This window comes from Pongo abelii, chromosome 3 (assembly GCF_028885655.2).
Source record: "Pongo abelii isolate AG06213 chromosome 3, NHGRI_mPonAbe1-v2.0_pri, whole genome shotgun sequence".
Taxonomy (NCBI): domain Eukaryota; kingdom Metazoa; phylum Chordata; class Mammalia; order Primates; family Hominidae; genus Pongo; species Pongo abelii.
The window spans coordinates 41848120-41868150 of record NC_071988.2 but is presented as its reverse complement, the minus strand read 5'-3'; the positions used below and the strand labels follow the sequence as shown (position 1 = coordinate 41868150).

The following is a 20031-nucleotide window of genomic DNA, read 5'->3' as shown; positions in this document are numbered from 1 at the left end:
TTTTTAGTAGAGATGGGGTTTCACCATGTTGGCCAGGCTGGTCTTGAACTCCTGACCTCAACTGATCCACCCACCTCGGCCTCCCAAAGTGTTGGGATTACAGGCGTGAGCCACTGCACCCAGCCAAGACATTTCTTTAAGCATCTGCAAAGGCAGAAATTTCAAAATACTGATTTGAAAGGAGAATATTTTACTTCTCTAACTCCACAGCAATGCCCAGGAAATGTCCCACAAACTTCTAATTAATGATAAACCCTTATACCTAGTGATACTTTTGCATCTCTTTTATATCTTTTAGTTTGTTGTAAGGTAATTTTTTAAAGTCTGTCTGTTAAATCTGGAAACATCTAGAATGTGAGCTAAGTACTAGAGAATCTCATACTGTGGCCCATCTTTGGCTCCCAATTTCTAATTAAACTCTTTCAAAATGCACTGAAACAGTTCTGGAAGGATTGGGTTTATGCGATATTATTTATATCCTCCATGGCACATCAACTCCAAATCTTGAAATACTTTCAGGCAATCTAACATATTATATTTTTGTATAGGTTTGGTCTAAGTTTCCTCTTATGGGAGAAAAATTTTGAAGACATGTTTCATTGAGATAGCTCAGGATTTCACCACAATTTCATCTAAATCCAGAGTGGGTGGGAGGGGCCATCATTTTTTAAGCCATTAACTGTGTGACTTAAACAGATTTTTTAGAGGTGTCAAAATTGACTGTCTTGAGTTTCTCATAATATACCCTTAACCTCGATCTCTCCTCCTTCTGGCATCTCTTTTATATGAGGAGTTGTGGGATCTGTCCCCAGAGGTAAAGCTACATCTCAAATCCATTTTTTCTATTTTTCATCCTCCTTTCTGTACTGCCAGGCTTTCCTAGAAAACAAAAAAGGGGTAGAAAGGGAAAATATACACTATACATTTATTAAATCAACAGGCATGATGTTTGGAGACATAAATTTCCTACCCTCAAAAGGTTGCAGTCAGTGTTCCCAAGCTTAACTCCTGAGAAGCCCTGCCACTTCTCCTTCTGATCGTCCTGGCAGTTTTTCTAGAGTGTCTCTGCTGTTGTTGATGTTCACCTTCAGCCTGATCAGGAGCCACCACCTAATGTATGGGAAGTAGTGTTTGGATCCTGCAGGAAAATGCAGCTTTCTGTGTATTTTGTACCAGGTACTGGATTGAGGACTTTATCACATTTATACCTGACAATCACATTTATACCTGAAACTATTAATTTATATGTTATAAGCAGATACTAGTATGCCCATTTTACAGATAAAGAATCTAGAAAGGATAACTGGACCAAGCACAGGTAGCTCGGCAGCACTGGGGGATATATGTAAGGAATTTGATTCCAGAGTGCGGGAAGCAAATAGGCTTTTCTAGCCTTCATCTATTACATTTGTAAAACAAGAGGAATGAAAATGTCCATCTCATTTAGGGGTGGGGTTGTGAGGATTAAATACAACAATACCTGTTAAGTACTTAGAAACAATGCTGGACATCCCCATCATTTTTTTTTTAGTATTATTATTTCTAGAGGAGAGTTCTTCACTGCTAGCTGTTGTAACAGATGACTTTGAACAGCCATTTTGCTCTTAAATTACTTAAAGTTCTCTACTTAATTTGAGAATATGACCCCAAACCAGCTGTAGGTTTGATTATGGATACCAGTGTTTCACTTCACTTATGTATTTTACAGAAAATGAATTGTTAGCCACATTGGATATTAAGTTAACAAGCATTAGAATATATATTTTTCAACACCGTGGTAAAAGAAAACCCTTCATGGAATTGCTAATTTTTTTCTAGCTGAATTTGACATTCTAACACCATGTAAGTTTTGACTATAACTTATAAGACATTCAGGACATAAAGGCTGAAGTTGTCATCTGTACCCTTTTAAGCTCAACTTACATGTATTATGTAGACAGACCTCACTGTTTTGGGAATGGGCCACTGTTGAATGGCTTCTGAAAGAAATCCAGAATAAGCAAGTTATTGACTCAACTCCAGAAAAGAAGGGAAAAAAGAGAATTTGGGCTACTTCAGGTTTTGTTTTGATATGTCCCATGAGTCTCATACAATATATTTTGTATTGCTTTGAAAATAGTTTAGGCAAGTTTTAAACCACACTGAGTTTTCCTCCACTGCCAGCATTGGTGCTTCAGTACTGTGAATTTTCTTTTACCATTAGCAAAGCTGTTTCAGCTTTTTGGCTTAAAATTTTAAGATCAAAGTTTAACTTTGAAGGTGTTAATGTATCCTTATCAGAAGCAAAGATACTTTTTTATGATGTCCTAATGCAGAAAGATTGTTCAAATATTGTCTGGCACACTGCTTACTCCAAGTAGCTCTCAGTAAAGAAAGCCAACTTTGTTACATTTGAAATAAATGGGTTAGTAAAAAGTGTAAACATTACCAAAAAATGAAAATAACATATAAACAAATAATCTGTTCTCCTTTTCCTGGATTTAAGACAGTGTCTGCTGCAAGCCAAAGTATGTGGTTGAAAAAGTTCCATCAAACCCGTTGTTTGGGCTCATAGAATTAAATGTGTCCTTTTTTTTAAAACAAAATTCAGCGAGGCTGGCTTGTGCTGAGAACCTTAAGTGAGGTTGTTCACAAATTTATACTGTGTCTGTTTTGAGAAGTTCTTCCTCCCCTCAACCCTGAATATTCTTTGCTTCATTTTTGGCTAAATGTCTGAACTCTTCCAAGAGCTCCCTGAGACCTAGAATTACAGATAAATGCTTTCTAACTAGTCTGCCCCCTTGCCATTCTCCCCCACAAGTTTGTTGACATTTCTGAGGGGCACATGCCATGCCTTGTGCCCTCTTTGCATCTCTGCCACTAATACCTTCTGATGAGTCAGCATACCCATAAAATGACAGTTTTTAGGAAACCTACTATGTGCCAGTATGCCTGGTGTATCTGCATACGCAATCTGTGCTCCTTTAGGGCTGGTGGTGTTTGTCTCAGTTCCAGATAGAGACTTTGAGTTCCCATGGCTAGCGAGTGCTAGAATCTTAAATGTGAACTTTGATTGCTTGAAGTCCCAAACTGTTTTTTGTTTGATTTTGGTTTTAAATAACCATACCTTCTCCAGTGGCAGCAGTGACTCATTTGCAGAAAGAAATATTCCAGCAGCTATCTCTCAAACTTATTAACTTGTTTCATTTTCATTCTCCATCCAACACTTATCCCCCTTTCCCATTTTCCCACCTCCTTTACCACTCACCACCAGGACCACAGAACCCCTGAAAGAGGGAGGCTCTTCTGGAATATGCCAATGCCCAAATCTTGTGATTATGGAATTCTGAAAAGACCTCATATTTAATTTTGCTAATACAACTGTACATGAAACGTTATTGACTATGTGTGTGTGTATATACATGTATGTATATATATGTGTGTGGGGGTGGGTATATGTGCATATATGTGTACGTGTATATATGTGCATATATATATGTGTGTGGGTATATATATGTGTGTATATATATCTATATAAAATAATGGAAATTGTGTGCCTTTGAGATTTGCACTGAGAAAATATGGCAGATCATGATTCTTCTATTTTCTTACATTAATTAATTTAAATTATTTAGAAAATGGGCCCAACATTAGCTTTCTCTGTGGTTCTGGGTAACAATTTCTCACAGGCCCTAGTTGTTACCTTCTCCGAACTGTTGATTTGTAATTTGCTTATTTTGAGAAAGCCGGTTGTATATTCTGAGCAGCCTCTTGCTGGCTGAATTGAAGGCAGTGAGAGAGACTGGATGTCTGCCTACCCAGTTCCTCCCAGCATGCTTCCTTCTGCATTCACTGCTGCCACTGGAGAATATTTAATACCAAAGTCAAAATAAGTGTTTAGGAGGCTTTCACTGGTGGTTTAAAATAATTACCATGGGGGCTTTGGTAAAAGCCTTTATCCAGAAAACTCTTTAAATTATGTAATTATATCCTTTATCCCACTCTTCCTTCCTTTCCCTGGATTTGTCTGTCTTTGCTACATGTCCCCACCCCCGTGCTGAAACACAGACTGGACACAGATTCAGCACTTTGCTGCCTCTCTCTGCATTGTACCCTAAGTGAGACTAGATGCCTCACAAGCAGTTATTTGCCTGATGGAACCTATCATAATCCCAAATCTCAAACCTCTGTTGAGGGGCCAAGAGCAATTTACCCGGCACTACAACTTCCTCTTCGTACCTGCCTCCACTTTGTGACCCTTGACCTTTTTCAGATGGCATGACCCTTCTGGGAGATTGGACCACTTCCTCAATTACAGTATTCCATATCTACCCCCGTCCTGGGAAACCTATATTTGTGTATCAGCATAGCATGGAATTTTTTTCTCTTTTCCTCTCCCCATTATCTTTAGCAGTATATATTGATTAAATGCGTTCATTTGGCCGCCTTCCACTAAGCTGTTTGGAGGACCTCTTTGACCATGTGTTTTTAATGACTTCACCTTCTGTCTGCCTTACCCGTTTTGGAAAAATTACTTTATATTGGTTTGATTCTATACACATATGTTTTTCAACATTATGTTCTAGTACAGGTTAGGAGTTTGGAAACACCAAAGCTTTTTGATCAAAAACTACATCAAAAAAACTAATAAATACAATTTTTTAAAATAAATTTTAATTTTATAACGTGTCGGGGGTTGCAGGGGAACCACGTCAAAGAGAGCTAGTGATCCTGACTGGGATGAATACTAAATGGGCCAGTTGTACATAAATGTAGTTTCTCCCTACTCTCAGGCATACATTCTTTTACTACCGCCTGCAGTAGCTGGAGGAGTATTGATATATGTGTTGCGTAGGAGTATATGGAGTGCCCAGTGTTCCATTGAATCAATAACACATTGTAGAAAAGCAAGTAATACCCAATGGTTTATCCATGTGTTATTATGGGAACCATAACTCACTCTTTAAGAACGTGCTAACATTGTCTATACTTGATATGGTCATAATGTATTATTAAGAATGTTCCTAGAATGTTCCGTTAATTCATAATTTTAAAGTGTGAACATTTGGAGAGTGTAAGAGTAGAGACAGAATGAAACATTATTTGACCATAAATTTGTAAATACCTCATGTCTTAAATGATGATGAGGTGGAGCCACAAACCACCAAAACAGCTAATAAAATATGTGTTAGTTTAAGATTCTTATATATATCCTCTTATTTGACATTTTAAATTAATTTATAGTAGATTTTAAAAGGTAGAGCCTTAGCAAACTAAAGTAAGGTGCTGGTGGTGTTTTTGTTTCTTACTCCCAGTAAACATTTATTTCTCTGCTTTAAAAACAAAACCTAAGAATGAACTCAATGGTGTTGTGTCTGAAGAACATGTCAGCAAAACAAACCCTGGGTGTCGTCTTTATAATTAATTATTTTAAACCAAATACATACATTGATGTGGTCTCCTACGCAGAACTATACAGATAATAAAAGAGAAATGCCGCATCAGTTTATAACTTTCCAGTTATTTTCAGTTAAGAATTCTATCAGGTTGGAGACAGAAATTAAGAGATAAAATCAGTGGTTAGTTATATAAATATTTGTCCGCCTACCATGTACCAAGAGCTATATGTCACATGAGACTAGATAATGCCATCTTTCCTAGATTGAGAAGACAGGTTTCCAGAAGTAGCTGATAGTATTGAATGTTGGCATTCAAAAGGTAAATTGAAATAAAATTGCCATTGGGAGATTTCATAAGAAAACTTAAAATTATCCCAGTAACATGAGATGGAGTCTCACTCTGTCGCCCAGGCTGGAGTGCAGTGGCGTGATCTCGGCTCACTGCAACCTTCACCTCCCAGGTTCAAGCGATTCTCATGCCTTAGCCTCCCAAGTAGCTGGGATTACAGGCACCTGTCATGTCATACCCGGTTAATTTTTGTATTTTTAGTACAGACAGAGTTTCACCATGTTGGCCAGACTGGTGTTGAACTCCTGACCTCAGGTGATCCACCCGCCTCGGCCTCCCAAAGTGCTGGGATTACAGACATGAGATACCAAGCCTGACCATTTTTTTTTTTTTTTTGTGGCGCGATCTCAGCTCACTGCAACCTCTGCCTCCTGGGTTCAAGAAATTCTCCTGCCTCAGCCTCCTGAGTAGCTGGGATTACAGACATGTGCCACCACACCCGGCTAATTTTTTTGTTTTAGTAGAGAAGGGGTTTCACCATGTTGGCCAGGCTGGTCTCAAACTCCTGACCTCAAGGGATCTGCCCTCCTTGGCCTCCCAAAGTATTGGGATTACAGGTGGGAGCCACCTGGCCTGGCGCATTTCATGTTAGTACCTTTGTTAGGCCTGATAACAGAGGAAGGGCAGAACTAGCCTTTCCTGGATGTCACTTCATGCCAGGCACTGGACAGGGCACTTTATTCACAAATAAAGGAGTTAGCACATCTTATCACTACAATCACTCTATAAAATAGATAGTAACCCAGTCTTATGAATGAGAAAAATGTGATTCAGAGAAGTTAAGTCACCTGCCTGAGGAAAGACAGCCAGTACATGACAGAGCAAGGATTCGGAGGAAACCTTTCCAATACCACACAGTTGGCCTTCTAGAGTCAGTCAAACCAAAAAAATTACATTAAATTATGAGGCGGTACATTGAAATACATACATACCTCTGGCGAAGAGTTTATGATAGGCCATGAAATGAATTTACCCATAATACTTTTTGATATGTGTGATATAATCCTTTCTAGGACTCTAAGCTCACATAGCTGCCCAGAATCCAAAAGGGTTTTGGAGTTCTTGCTGTCTTAAGTAAGTGGTTGAAACTATTTCTTATTTCTTGTTTAACTTTTATCATTCATTAGGGAATTTTTTTCAAAATAACATTTAATTTTCCCTTTTCCAAGAAGGTGAAAAATGTTTGATTAGCTTATCTTTACCATACTGTACATCCACCTGAAGTTGACGAAAACCTGGAGTTCTGAGCCATAGGGTATGTTTCGACCTGTGGAACTTAGTTCTTTACAGTGTGACATCATTTTATTTTCAAATGTTATCAGTGTCCAGAACCATTGTATGCACCCTCACGGGCCAGCCTGGACTTTCTCACATCTCACTTTTTTATGACTGCACGTTTGTATGATACAGGCAGACCACTGCTTTCTCTACACTCTGGTAATTTGTGTGTGTCTGCTGACCAGCTATGAAGAGTTGTGTCACAGTGGCTCTGCCTCCAGTTACCTCGTTTCAGTAGAGTCACCATCTTTGTTCAGCAAGATTTCTGAAGGTGTTTTAATAATATTCTGTTGCATTTTTTACTTTCTAAGGAAGGGAAGTGAAAACAGAAACTTGTGTTGCTGATACTGTAGAGGGAAGCACAGGCTTCCTGAACTTATGTTCATTCTGACAAAGGTGAAAGTTGTATATCATCCAAAAGTGATTTGTTGTTAGTTCCGATCATATACTCATTTGCTTTACTGGTGGTGAACTCATGAAGAAAAATAACAAATCTGGAGGGAGGAGCCAAGATGGCCGAATAGAAGCAGCTCCGGTCTACAGCTCCCAGCGTGAGCTACGCAAAAGACGGGCGATTTCTGCATTTCCATCTGAGGTACCGGGTTCATCTCACTAGGGAGTGCCAGACAGTGGGTGCAGGTCGGTGGGTGCGCGCACCGTGCGCGAGCCGAAGAAGGGCGAGGCATTGCCTCACTCGGGAAGCACAAGGGGTCAGGGAGTTCCCTTTACTAGTCAAAGAAAGGGGTGACAGACGGCACCTGGAAAATCGGGTCACTCCCATCCGAATACTGCGCTTTTCCAATGGGCTTAAAAAACAGCGCACCAGGAGATTATATCCCGCACCTGGCTCAGAGGGTCCTACGCCCACGGAGTCTCGCTGATTGCTAGCACAGCAGTCTGAGATCAAACAGCAAGCAAGTCGGCAGCGAGGCTGGGGGAGGGACGCCCGCCATTGCCCAGGCTTGCTTAGGTAAACAAAGCAGCTGGGAAGCTCGAACTGGGTGGAGCCCGCCACAGCTCAAGGAGGCCTGCCTGCCTCTGTAGGCTCCACCTCTGGGGGCACGGCACAGACAAACAAAAAGACAGCAGTAACCTCTGCAGACTTAAATGTCCCTGTCTGACAGCTTTGAAGAGAGCAGTGGTTCTCCCAGCACACAGCTGGAGATCTGAGAACGGGCAGACTGCCTCCTCAAGTGGGTCCCTGACCCCTGACCCCCAAGCAGCCTAACTGGGAGGCACCCCCCAGCAGGGACAGACTGACACCTCACACGGCCGGGTACTCCAACAGACCTGCAGCTGAGGGTCCTGTCTGTTAGAAGGAAAACTAACAAACAGAAAGGACATCCACACCATCATCAAAGACCAAAAGTAGATAAAACCACAAAGATGGGGAAAAAACAGAGCAGAAAAACTGGAAACTCTAAAAAGCAGAGCGCCTGTCCTCCTCCAAAGGAATGCAGTTCCTCACCAGCAACGGAACAAAGCTGGATGGAGAATCACTTTGACGAGCTGAGAGAAGAAGGCTTCAGACGATCAAATTACTCCGAGCTACGGGAGGATATTCAAACCAAAGGCAAAGAAGTTGAAAACTTTGAAAAAAATTTAGACGAATGTATAACTAGAATAACCAATACAGAGAAGTGCTTAAAGGAGCTGATGGAGCTGAAAGCCAAGGCTCGAGAACTACGTGAAGAATGCAGAAGCCTCAGGAGCCGATGCGATCAAATGGAAGAAAGGGTATCACTGATGGAAGATGAAATGAATGAAATGAAGCAAGAAGGGAAGTTTAGAGAAAAAAGAATAAAAAGAAATGAGCAAAGCCTCCAAGAAATATGGGACTGTGTGAAAAGACCAAATCTACGACTGATTGGTGTACCTGAAAGTGACGGGGAGAATGGAAACAAGTTGGAAAACACTCTGCAGGATATTATCCAGGAGAACTTCCCCAATCTAGCAAGGCAGGCCAACATTCAGATTCAGGAAATACAGAGAACACCACAAAGATACTCCTCGAGAAGAGCAACTCCAAGACATGTAATTGTCAGATTCACCAAAGTTGAAATGAAGGAAAAAATGTTAAGGGCAGCCAGAGAGAAAGGTCGGGTTACCCTCAAAGGGAGGCCCATCAGACTAACAGCGGATCTCTCAGCAGAAACTCTACAAGCCAGAAGAGAGTGGGGGCCAATATTCAACATTCTTAAAGAATTTTCAACCCAGAATTTCATATCCAGCCAAACTAAGCTTCATAAGTGAAGGAGAAATAAAATACTTTACAGACAAGCAAATGCTGAGAGATTTTGTCACCACCAGCCCTGCCCTAAAAGAGCTCCTGAAGGAAGCGCTAAACATGGAAAGGCACAACCGGTACCAGCCGCTGCAAAATCATGCCAAAATGTAAAGACCATCGAGACTAGGAAGAAACTGCATCAACTAAGGAGCAAAATAACCAGCTAACATCATAATGACAGGATCAAATTCACACATAACAATATTAACTTTAAATGTAAATGGACTAAATGCTCCAATTAAAAGACACAGACTGGCAAATTGGGTAAAGAGTCAAGACCCATCAGTGTGCTGTATTCAGGAAACCCATCTCACGTGCAGATACACACATAGGCTCAAAATAAAAGGATGGAGGAAGATCTACCAAGCAAATGGAAAACAAAAAAAGGCAGGGGTTGCAATCCTAGTCTCTGATAAAACAGACTTTAACCAACAAAGATCAAAAGAGACAAAGAAGGCCATTACATAATGGTAAAGGGATCAATTCAACAAGAAGAGCTAACTATCCTAAATATATATGCACCCAATACAGGAGCACCCAGATTCATAAAGCAAGTCCTGAGTGACCTACAAAGAGACTTAGACTCCCACACATTAATAATGGGAGACTTTAACACCCCACTGTCAACATTAGACAGATCAACGAGACAGAAAGTCAACAAGGATACCCAGGAATTGAACTCAGCTCTGCACCAAGCAGACCTAATAGACATCTACAGAACTCTGCACCCCAAATCAACAGAATATACATTTTTTTCAGCACCACACCACACCTATTCCAAAATTGACCACATACTTGGAAGTAAAGCTCTCCTCAGTAAATGTAAAAGAACAGAAATTTTAACAAACGATCTCTCAGATCTAGCAATCAAGCTAGAACTCAGGATTAAGAATCTCACTCAAAACCACTCAACTGCATGGAAACTGAACAACCTGCTCCTGAATGACTACTGGGTACATAACGAAATGAAGGCAGAAATAAAGATGTTCTTTGAAACCAACGAGAACCAAGACACAACATACCAGAATCTCTGGGATGCATTCAAAGCAGTGTGTAGAGGGAAATTTATACCACTAAATGCCCACAAGAGAAAGCAGGAAATATCCCAAATTGACACCCTAACATCACAATTAAAAGAACTAGAAAAGCAAGAGCAAACACATTCAAAAGCTAGCAGAAGGCAAGAAATAACTAAAATCAGAGCAGAAGTGAAGGAAATAGAGACACAAAAAACCCTTCAAAAAATTAATGAATCCAGGAGCTGGTTTTTTGAAAGGATCAACAACATTGATAGACCGCTAGCAAGATTAATAAAGAAAAAAAGAAGAATCAAATAGATGCAATAAAAAATGATAAAGGGGATATCACCACCGATCCCACAGAAATACAAACTACCATCAGAGAATACTACAAACACCTCTACGCAAATAAACTAGAAAATCTAGAAGAAATGGATAAATTCCTCGACACATACACTCTCCCAAGACGAAACCAGGAAGAAGTTGAATCTCTGAATAGACCAATAACAGGAGCTGAAATTGTGGCAATAATCAATAGCTTACCAACCAAAAAGAGTCCAGGATCAGATGGATTCACAGCTGAATTCTACCAGAGGTACAAGGAGGAACTGGTACCATTCCTTCTGAAACTATTCCAATCAATAGAAAAAGAGGGAATCCTCCCTAACTCATTTTATGAGGCCAGCATCATCCTGATACCAAAGCTGGGCAGAGACACAACTGAAAAAGAGATTTTTAGACCAATATCCTTGATGAACATTGATGCAAAAATTCTCAATAAAATATTGGCAAACCGAATCCAGCAGCACATCAAAAAGTTTATCCACCATGATCAAGTGGGCTTCATCCCTGGGATGCAAGGCTGGTTCAATATATGCAAATCAATAAATGTAATCCAGCATATAAGCAGAACCAAAGACAAAAACCACATGATTATCTCAATAGATGCAGAAAAGGCCTTTGACAAAATTCAACAACCCTTCATGCTAAAAACTCTCAATAAATTAGGTATTGATGGGACGTATCTCAAAATAATAAGAGCTAGATATCTATGACAAACCCATAGCCAATATCATACTGAATGGGCAAAAACTGGAAGTATTCCCTTTGAAAACTGGCACAAGACAGGGATGCCCTCTCACCACTCCTATTCAACATAGTGTTGGAAGTTCTGGCCAGGGCAATTAGGCAGGAGAAGGAAATCAAGGGTATTCAATTAGGAAAAGAGGCAGTCAAATTGTCCCTGTTTGCAGACGACATGGTTGTATGTCTAGAAAACCCAATTGTCTCAGCCCAAAATCTCCTTAAGCTGATAAGCAACTTCAGCAAAGTCTCAGGATACAAAATCAATGTACAAAAATCACAAGCATTCTTATACACCAACAGACAGAGAGCCAAATCATGAGTGAACTCCCATTCACAATTGCTTCAAAGAGAATAAAATACTTAGGAATCCAACTTACAAGGGATGTGAAGGACCTCTTCAAGGACAACTACAAACCACTGCTCAAGGAAATAAAAGGAGGATACAAACAAATGGAAGAACATTCCATGCTCATGGGTAGGAAGAATCAATATCGTGAAAATGGCCATACTGCCCAAGGTAATTTACAGATTCAATGCCATCCTCATCAAGCTACCAATGACTTTCCTCACAGAATTGGAAAAAACTACTTTAAAGTTCATATGGAACCAAAAAAGAGCCCACATTGCCAAGTCAATCCTAAGCCAAAAGAACAAAGCTGGAAGCGTCACACTACCTGACTTCAAACTATACTATAAGGCTACAGTAACCAAAACAGCATGGTACTGGTACCAAAACAGAGATATAGATCAATGGAACAGAACAGAGCCCTCAGAAATAATGCCACATATCTACAACTATCTGATCTTTGACAAACCTGAGAAAAACAAGCAATGGGGAAAGGATTCCCTATTTAATAAATGGTGCTGGGAAAACTGGCTAGCCATATGTAGAAAGCTGAAACTGGATCCCTTCCTTACACTTTATACAAAAATCAATTCAAGATGGATTAAAAACTTAAACGTTAGACCTAAAACCATAAAAACCCTAGAAGAAAACCTAGGCATTACCATTCAGGACATAGGCATGGGCAAGGACTTCATGTCTAAAACACCAAAAGCAATGGCAACAAAAGCCAAAATTGACAAATGGGATCTAATTAGACTCAAGAGCTTCTGCACAGCAAAAGAAACTACCATCAGAGTGAACAGGCAACCTACAAAATGGGAGAAAATTTTCGCAACCTACTCATCTGACAAAGGGCTAATATCCAGAATCTACAATGAACTCCAACAAATTTACAAGAAAAAACAAACAACCCCATCAAAAAGTGGGCGAAGGACATGAACAGACACTTCTCAAAAGAAGACATTTATGCAGCCAAAAAGCACATGAAAAAATGCTCACCATCACTGGCCATCAGAGAAATGCAAATCAAAACCACAATGAGACACCATCTCACACCAGTTAGAATGGCAATCATTAAAAAGTCAGGAAACAACAGGTGCTGGAGAGGATGTGGAGAAATAGGAACACTTTTACACTGTTGGTGGACTGTAAACTAGTTCAACCCTTGTGGAAGTCAGTGTGGCGATTCCTCAGGGATCTAGAACTAGAAATTCCATTTGACCCAGCCATCCCATTACTGGGTATATACCCAAAGGACTATAAATCATGCTGCTATAAAGACACATGCACACATATGTTTATTGCGGCATTATTCACAATAGCAAAGACTTGGAACCAACCCAAATGTCCAACAGTGATAGACTGGATTAAGAAAATGTGACACATATACACCATGGAATACTATGCAGCCATAAAAAATGATGAGTTCATGTCCTTTGTAGGGACATGGATGAAATTGGAAATCATCATTCTCAGTAAACTATCGCAAGAACAAAAAACCAAACACCGCATATTCTCACTCATAGGTGGGAATTGAACAATGAGAACACATGGACACAGGAAGGGGAACATCACACTCTGGGGACTGTTGTGGGGTGGGGGGAGGGGGGAGGGATAGCATTGGGAGATATACCTAATGCTAGATGACGAGTTAGTGGGTGCAGCGCACCAGCATGGCACATGTATACATATGTAACTAACCTGCACATTGCACACATGTACCCTAAAACCTAAAGTATAATAATAATAAATTAATTTAAAAAAAAGAAAAATAACAAATCCAAGAATAACAAAATTATCTTAGTTCATTCAGGCTAACAAAAGTACCATAGACTGTGGGGCTTAAACACCAAGTATGTTTCCCACATTTCTGGAGACCAAGGAATTCAAGATCAAGGTGGCAGCAGATTTGGTGTCTCTTGAGAGCCTTCTTCCTGGTTCATAGACAGTGTCTTCTTGTGTTTGTGCATGATGGAAGAAGAAGGGAGCTCTCCAGAAATGCTTTAAGGACCCTAATCCCATTCATGAGGACTCCATCCTCATGACCTAATCACTTCCAAAGACCTTACCTCTTAATGCCATCAAAACAGGAGTTAGGATTTCAACGTATGAATTTTGGTGGGATATAGACCCTCATTCCATAATAGAAACACATTATTAAATGATGTATCTGAAACTCAAAGTATAATGCAGAATTTTGATTTTTTTTGTTCCTTTCTGGGAATAGAATCCTCCTTGTAACATAAGTTTATCATTTGACCTGCACACATTTAACAGATTCCTAAGAATAAGTATAGATGCTGGATACTTGTTTGTGTTTGGACCTAAATGCCAAAGTATACTTTAAATAAGTATAGACAGGCTTTTTCCTTTTACTTTTTTGTTTGGGGTTAGCCTTGCTGACAGACACCTTCTGGGACATATATGAGAGAGCACATGTTATTTACTGAAGCCACAAATAAGTAATTGCAGCCTCAGAGCAAGATCTGGAAGCCACTACCATTAGCTGCTTCATGTCGGACTATTTACCCATAATCTTCACCTCGTCTCTGCTGTGTGAACCCCTGGCTAACTGGTCATCGAGTCAAATTCTGGAGGCTTTGCTTTTCCTTTCCTTAGGGATGTTTCCACATTCTCTACTAAGGTGTTCCTTGGATTTGTTCCTAAGTAATACTGTCTTTCCTGTAAACCTCGGCTAGAAAGCTGAAAAGGACCATTTTTATGCAGGTGCTTTCTGCAGCATTACTTTAGGGGCCATCAAAAACACAGTCCTTGGGTGGCCTCACATGTTCTTTGCACATCTGGCCTGTGGGTTCGTTAGCTTGTTCCAAGCAGAGTTTTGCCAAAATGAAAACGACAACTTGCATGCTATGATATTTTCCAAACAAATCAGGGCTTTTAATTTATTTCACTATGAAACTGTGTCAGATTTCATTGTCTAGGGCACCCTCACATCTCACTTTTTTATGGCTGCACATTTATGATATAGGCCTGTTTTTTAATCAAGGGTTTTTATCAAGGGTTTCCTCAATATTAATGAAAAAGATTGCCATAAAGCTGCTAGTCTCTGATTTCTCAAAGATTGCTGTTACATTATTTTATTAGCATTTATTATATGAACATATTACCTGTTTGGGCAGGTTATATCTTAATGATTCAAAGTGAGGAATTCTACTTGGCCTCATTATCTGCCAAGCATGTTTCTTTATTTTTATTTCTCAAGCATGTTTCTTATAAACCAAATAAATATTATTTCTCCTTGGCCCACTGTTTTACAACCAAGGTTGATGACTAAGTAGCTGATCTAAATATATACATTGTATTACATTCACTAGACAATTTAAGATATTTGAGGCCAAAGCAGATGCTAGATCATAACTACCTCTTTTTCATTTTCTCTATGAGATAAGCACATTAGCATTTTGTTTATTCTAAATCAGAGTATTTAAGAGTATACAGGACTTTTACAGGCAGCAGACAACAATCCTTAAAATGGTCACACAAGAAAACCACTTTAACTTCCTATAAGATATTCTCCAATCATTAATAATTTGGTTATTCTGTTATTACCTTTTCATCAAAGACCTCTGTTCCAAAGGGAATATAGACATATAAATAGATAAGCTACTCGACATCATGCTACCTTGTATAAGTATACTGTAAATGAAGTATTTCAGGGATCCAAAAGATAGAGGTATTGATGTCACCTGGAGGACTCAGGGAAAGTAGGGTCAAGGGAATGTGTCTTGGTTTATTTGTTCATTATTTTTAGAATAAGAAAATTGTGACCTTTTAGGTAGGCTTAAAGAAAAAGGAAATAGTGCCAATGGGGAGAATGAAGATGCAAAGAGAAGTGAAAGAAACAAAGGTGAGAAGGCAGGTGTTACCCCAGCTCAGGAACTAGAGGGGATTAGGTAAAGGGAAGTTTTGAGGTTAAGGAAGGAAAGTTGAGGCAATTCTTTCTGCTATAAATGTATAAATGTTCTCAGTAAAACAGGCCAATGTTTGCCGAAGTGACAGGGGCCAAATTTGGACTCTTGAGGAGAGAAGCAAAGGTCTGGAGTAGCCTCTGGGAAACATGGAATCCACTAGGCATGGATAAAAGACTAGACCAGCAGTGATGAGCAGCCACATAAGAAGAGGGAGCTGGAGTAGATCCTGCCCTCGCAGTGAGGTGGCTTTTTCCTTTCTGTGTTAACGAGACAGAACCCAGAGGTTGTGTTGGGTGTGGCCTAAATGGTGAATTTGCAAGGCAAGAAAGCATGGTAGGAGGTTCAGGCTAAGGGCTTCCATTGAGCACTGGGCTCTGTCTGTGTGGTGCTGTGGGTATGGGAAGAGCAGAGCAGAATGGTTGTCCAGAATGACTACACAGGCTGCAGGTCAGGGAAGAGGCACGAGAATCTCACTTTCCACTGTGGCTCCCTCCCTTGCCTGACTGTTTGAACCCCAGCCTTTTCTCTTACCTGTCCATCTCCCCAAATTGCCTTTGCCTTGCAATGTCTCTGATGCTCCTGGACTTTCAGCCCACAAGTGAAAATATGCAGAACAAGGAAATAGAGATCTTTTATTTCATTGAGCCTGTGGTCTTTGATCCTTTTTCTGATTTAGCTTCTCATTGCTGTATTTTCACTTTTACAAGTCACTAAGTTTCAATATTTAAAAATTTCCCCCTTCAGTAGCCAAAAAACAAAACAACAGCTAATATAGTAATAAATTTATCCTTAGCTACAGGAGATAAGCTTCAATGCAATGCAGCCATAAAGTATGGCTCCTGGACTTAGGGGAGAAGCAATAAAGTTTCATAAATAAAAGAATTTGAAAATACTCCCAGCAGTAAATAAGGATAAAATATAACTTGTAACTGGCAGCACACAGCTAACAACAGAGCTTACAGAAGAAAACTATAAACTAAAATGAGAAAATGTTTGCAGCTTTTTTGTTGTTGTTACCTTGCACCCTAGGTGGGCTGACGAATGAATTCACTGTGAGAAGTTTTTGACTCACCTTCTGAAATGTTATTTCTGTCACATCTCTTGACACCTTCTGATTTGCCGGAGATCTGTGATAGTCACCAACAAAACCTAGGGGTACTGATGTCACGAATTTAAAGAATTTTCAATAAATTTTAAGGTGTTAGAGAATGCCTTAGAAAGGAGGGAGAGTGGGGACCATGGGTGGGACTGCATACCCTATGTTGGTTCATGAGGGCATTTCACAGGTCTGGGGTTTACTTGACTTTCAGTCTTATTTTGCAGCTGAGCTTTCAAGAAATTCGAAGTCCTCCTGAGGTCTGTCTCAGGTTTCATTTCAGGTTTTCAGCTCAGAAATCACTTGGGCAATAGCTTAAAAGAAAATACAGAGGTATTTTAGTGAGCAATGCCTTTGAAAGTCTGTTAAAGTACTGGATTATTTGTTCCCTAGAAAATTAGGGAGCAAAGAGAAGACCTCTCTCTGTGTGTGTCTCTCTCTCACTCTCTCTCTTTCTCTAATCAGAAGTGATAATAAAGGGGGAAATGGAGCATTGCCAACGGGATGAAATCAGAATTTATCAATGCTCTCATTCAACAAATATGTATTTCCTGAGCATCTGTAATTGCAGACACTGCCTTTGTTGCTGGGAAACAGGTTTAACGCGGTCTTTCCTGTCAAGAAACTCAGGGTTTTGCTGCAGTGGAATGAGTTACCCTTGGTAGCGTGGACTGAACCTGGGAGGGCTTACAGGGTAAGCTTGGTTTTTGAAGGCAGCAGATGATCCTCTGGAGAGGAGGACGTTCCAGGAAGAGGGAAACCAAAGGAACCAAGATTGTGAAGGGCACTGGGAAGGAAAGTTAGGCTCAGAATGTAGGAAGCCTTACATGCCATGTTAAGGAGTTTGGACTTTATTGTGTGTCAGCTGTAGAAAGCCCTAGAAAATTTTTAAAGCAAGAAGAGACAAGATTTGTGTTTTAAATTTGTTTTATAAAGAGACGTCTCTGTTGGCGGGAAAGACAAGATGAGAGACAGATGATGAGGGCTCAAGGGAAGCAACAGAGGGACTGGTGTGGGCATTCCATTTCTAACTTGCTGCGCCTGGTACTGTCTGAAGTTTGGTTTGTTGTTTTTTTGCTGGATTGCATAGAAAAAGACAGGCTACCGCAGAAATTTAATTCTCACTTTGATGTCACTACTTAATAGCCACATATTTTTAAGCAAGGAACTGAAACACTCTCATCTGCAGACTGGAGATAATAGTAGTGCCTCCTGCTCAGGGTGGTAGCAAGTGTTAACTTAAATGTTGCATCTCTATGTTGCATCTCAGAACTGTGCCTAGTGTGTAGTATGTGCTAAATATTTTTTATCAGTTCATTGACTTATTTGTTCATTTAATCTATATGAATTTGCTGTTAAGATAATCCAGGGGATATCTATTATAGATTGTCATTAGTAAATTTTGCTTGTGGAATTATTACCAACATTTTTCACTTCTTTAAGTCCTCTTGGGCCAAAAATTTCCAGCAGGAAACAGGAGGGTGAGGCTTGTAAATTAAAACAGCTACTCTCCCCCCGCCCCTGATGTAAAGTGTGAACAGAAAATTTTGCAAAGAATGCTGCTATATGGTGGTCCTTTGTGTCACTGTGTGTAATGGGGAACAGGGCAACTGTTAAGTGAAGCTTCAGCATTAGGAAAGTTGGGCAGTCTTTCTTTATAGTACAACTTGGTTCTATTATTTTGGTAAAAGGATTCTGATATTCCAGAACATAGTGGGAACCACATTTGCATACAAATGTAAAAACACCTTCAAAAATCCCCAACATAAAATTTTAATTACCTATGCCTTTGCTTCTCTGAAATAACTATAAAATGACCATATATATATAAAACGACATGCTTAAATTGGAACAATAATTGTAAATCCCATGAACATAATAAAAATTGTTATATAAGTGTACTGTATTTTTATTGTAGGTATATTTTATATAAATATGTATATTTGTATTTATTTTATAAATAACTGTAGGCTTAGCACTCAGAACAGAAATCTGATAGGAGGGGAATTACTCATTATATTTCCTTGTGCCAGGCCAGTGTTGTGTTTCTTCACCATGGTAGGGCTCTTGTGAAATAGGAAATTGGCTCCATTAGGTTATAGGAAGAATCTATAGGATGTGGGGAGAAAAACTAAATATATTGAAACTTTATCCCTTTGAAGAGCTGGGAAAGCAGTTCTTGACAAAGGGAGACAAATAGCTGAGGTGAACAAAGCTGTCTTGACACTAAAGGCTTTTATTGTCCCTGAAAGTGAACTCTTCACTGATAGAAGGTGTTCTTTTATTTGATCCATCAAGATTACCAAGTCACAGGTCACCATCCCCAACTAAATACAACATCGTAAAATCATGATTAAAATTACAAAAGCCAGTTCATAAAAGTGGCAAGAGTTTACAGATTGTGCATTTCCTCCTCTTAGTTACTAGGAGTTAAATTCAATAGCATTGAGGATTTTTGAAAGAATGCCTGTAAATTATTTAAATTACAGTTTGCTTAATGAAATGATACATTCTGAGAAACATGACATTAGGCAATTTTGTCATTGTGTGAACATCATAGAGGGTACTTGCACAAACCTAGATGGCATAGCCTGTTCCAGACTCAGGCTATACAAGATAGCCTATTGCTCCTAGGCTACAAGCCCATATAGCCTGTTACTGTACTGAATACTGTAGGCAGTTGTAACACAGTGGTATTTGTATATCTAAACACAGAAAAGGCAGAGTAAAAATATGGTCTCACCATCTTATGGGCCCACCATGGGATATTCAGTCTGTTGACCAAAACATATTTACGTGATGCATATATTCCCCCAACTTCTTCCCTTTATTCATGGAGTAGCAACTTTGACTAGCTCATAAATTAACACAATTTTTAACAAAATAATTTGCTGAAAATACGTTTGCAGTATTGTGATTGCATGGTCACGTAAAAAGTAAAGTAGAGGTTCCTCTTCAAAGACTTTCCTCCCCATCTAATTAGGAATAAATAGTAATTTCTCTTAAAAGCAAAATTTATTCAAAGACCTGTGCTAGCCATAATAAAGAAATCAACGTACTTTATGTTCCTAGCTCCCACAATTTAGCCTAAATATTTGCCCCAACATGCTTATACTGGTCCAAGCAAGATTAGGTCATAGCCTGTCCCTCTTCCTTATTTAAAAGTGTTTTTACCTTTCTCAGCATTCCACGTTACTTCCTCCTTCCTTTGTTCTCCTTTACCTTTGCCTCTTTTAGAAGGTTCTAAGTTGCTAGCCAAT

General features: G+C 39.5%; 1 protein-coding gene and 1 long non-coding RNA gene across 6 annotated transcripts in view; one reads left to right on the top strand and one right to left on the bottom strand.

Moving 5' to 3' along the window:
• ATP8A1 (ATPase phospholipid transporting 8A1) overlaps positions 1–20031 on the top strand; it is a 257539-nt gene that overhangs the window by 159430 nt on the left and 78078 nt on the right. The gene's annotated exons all lie outside the window — the stretch shown is intronic.
• LOC112133114 (uncharacterized) lies at positions 901–20001 on the bottom strand. The gene is made up of 4 exons (XR_008524466.1): positions 19946–20001; positions 16932–17085; positions 1924–1979; positions 901–1110 (listed from the first exon to the last, which is right to left on the bottom strand). It is a non-coding gene; the product is annotated as an uncharacterized LOC112133114 (long non-coding RNA).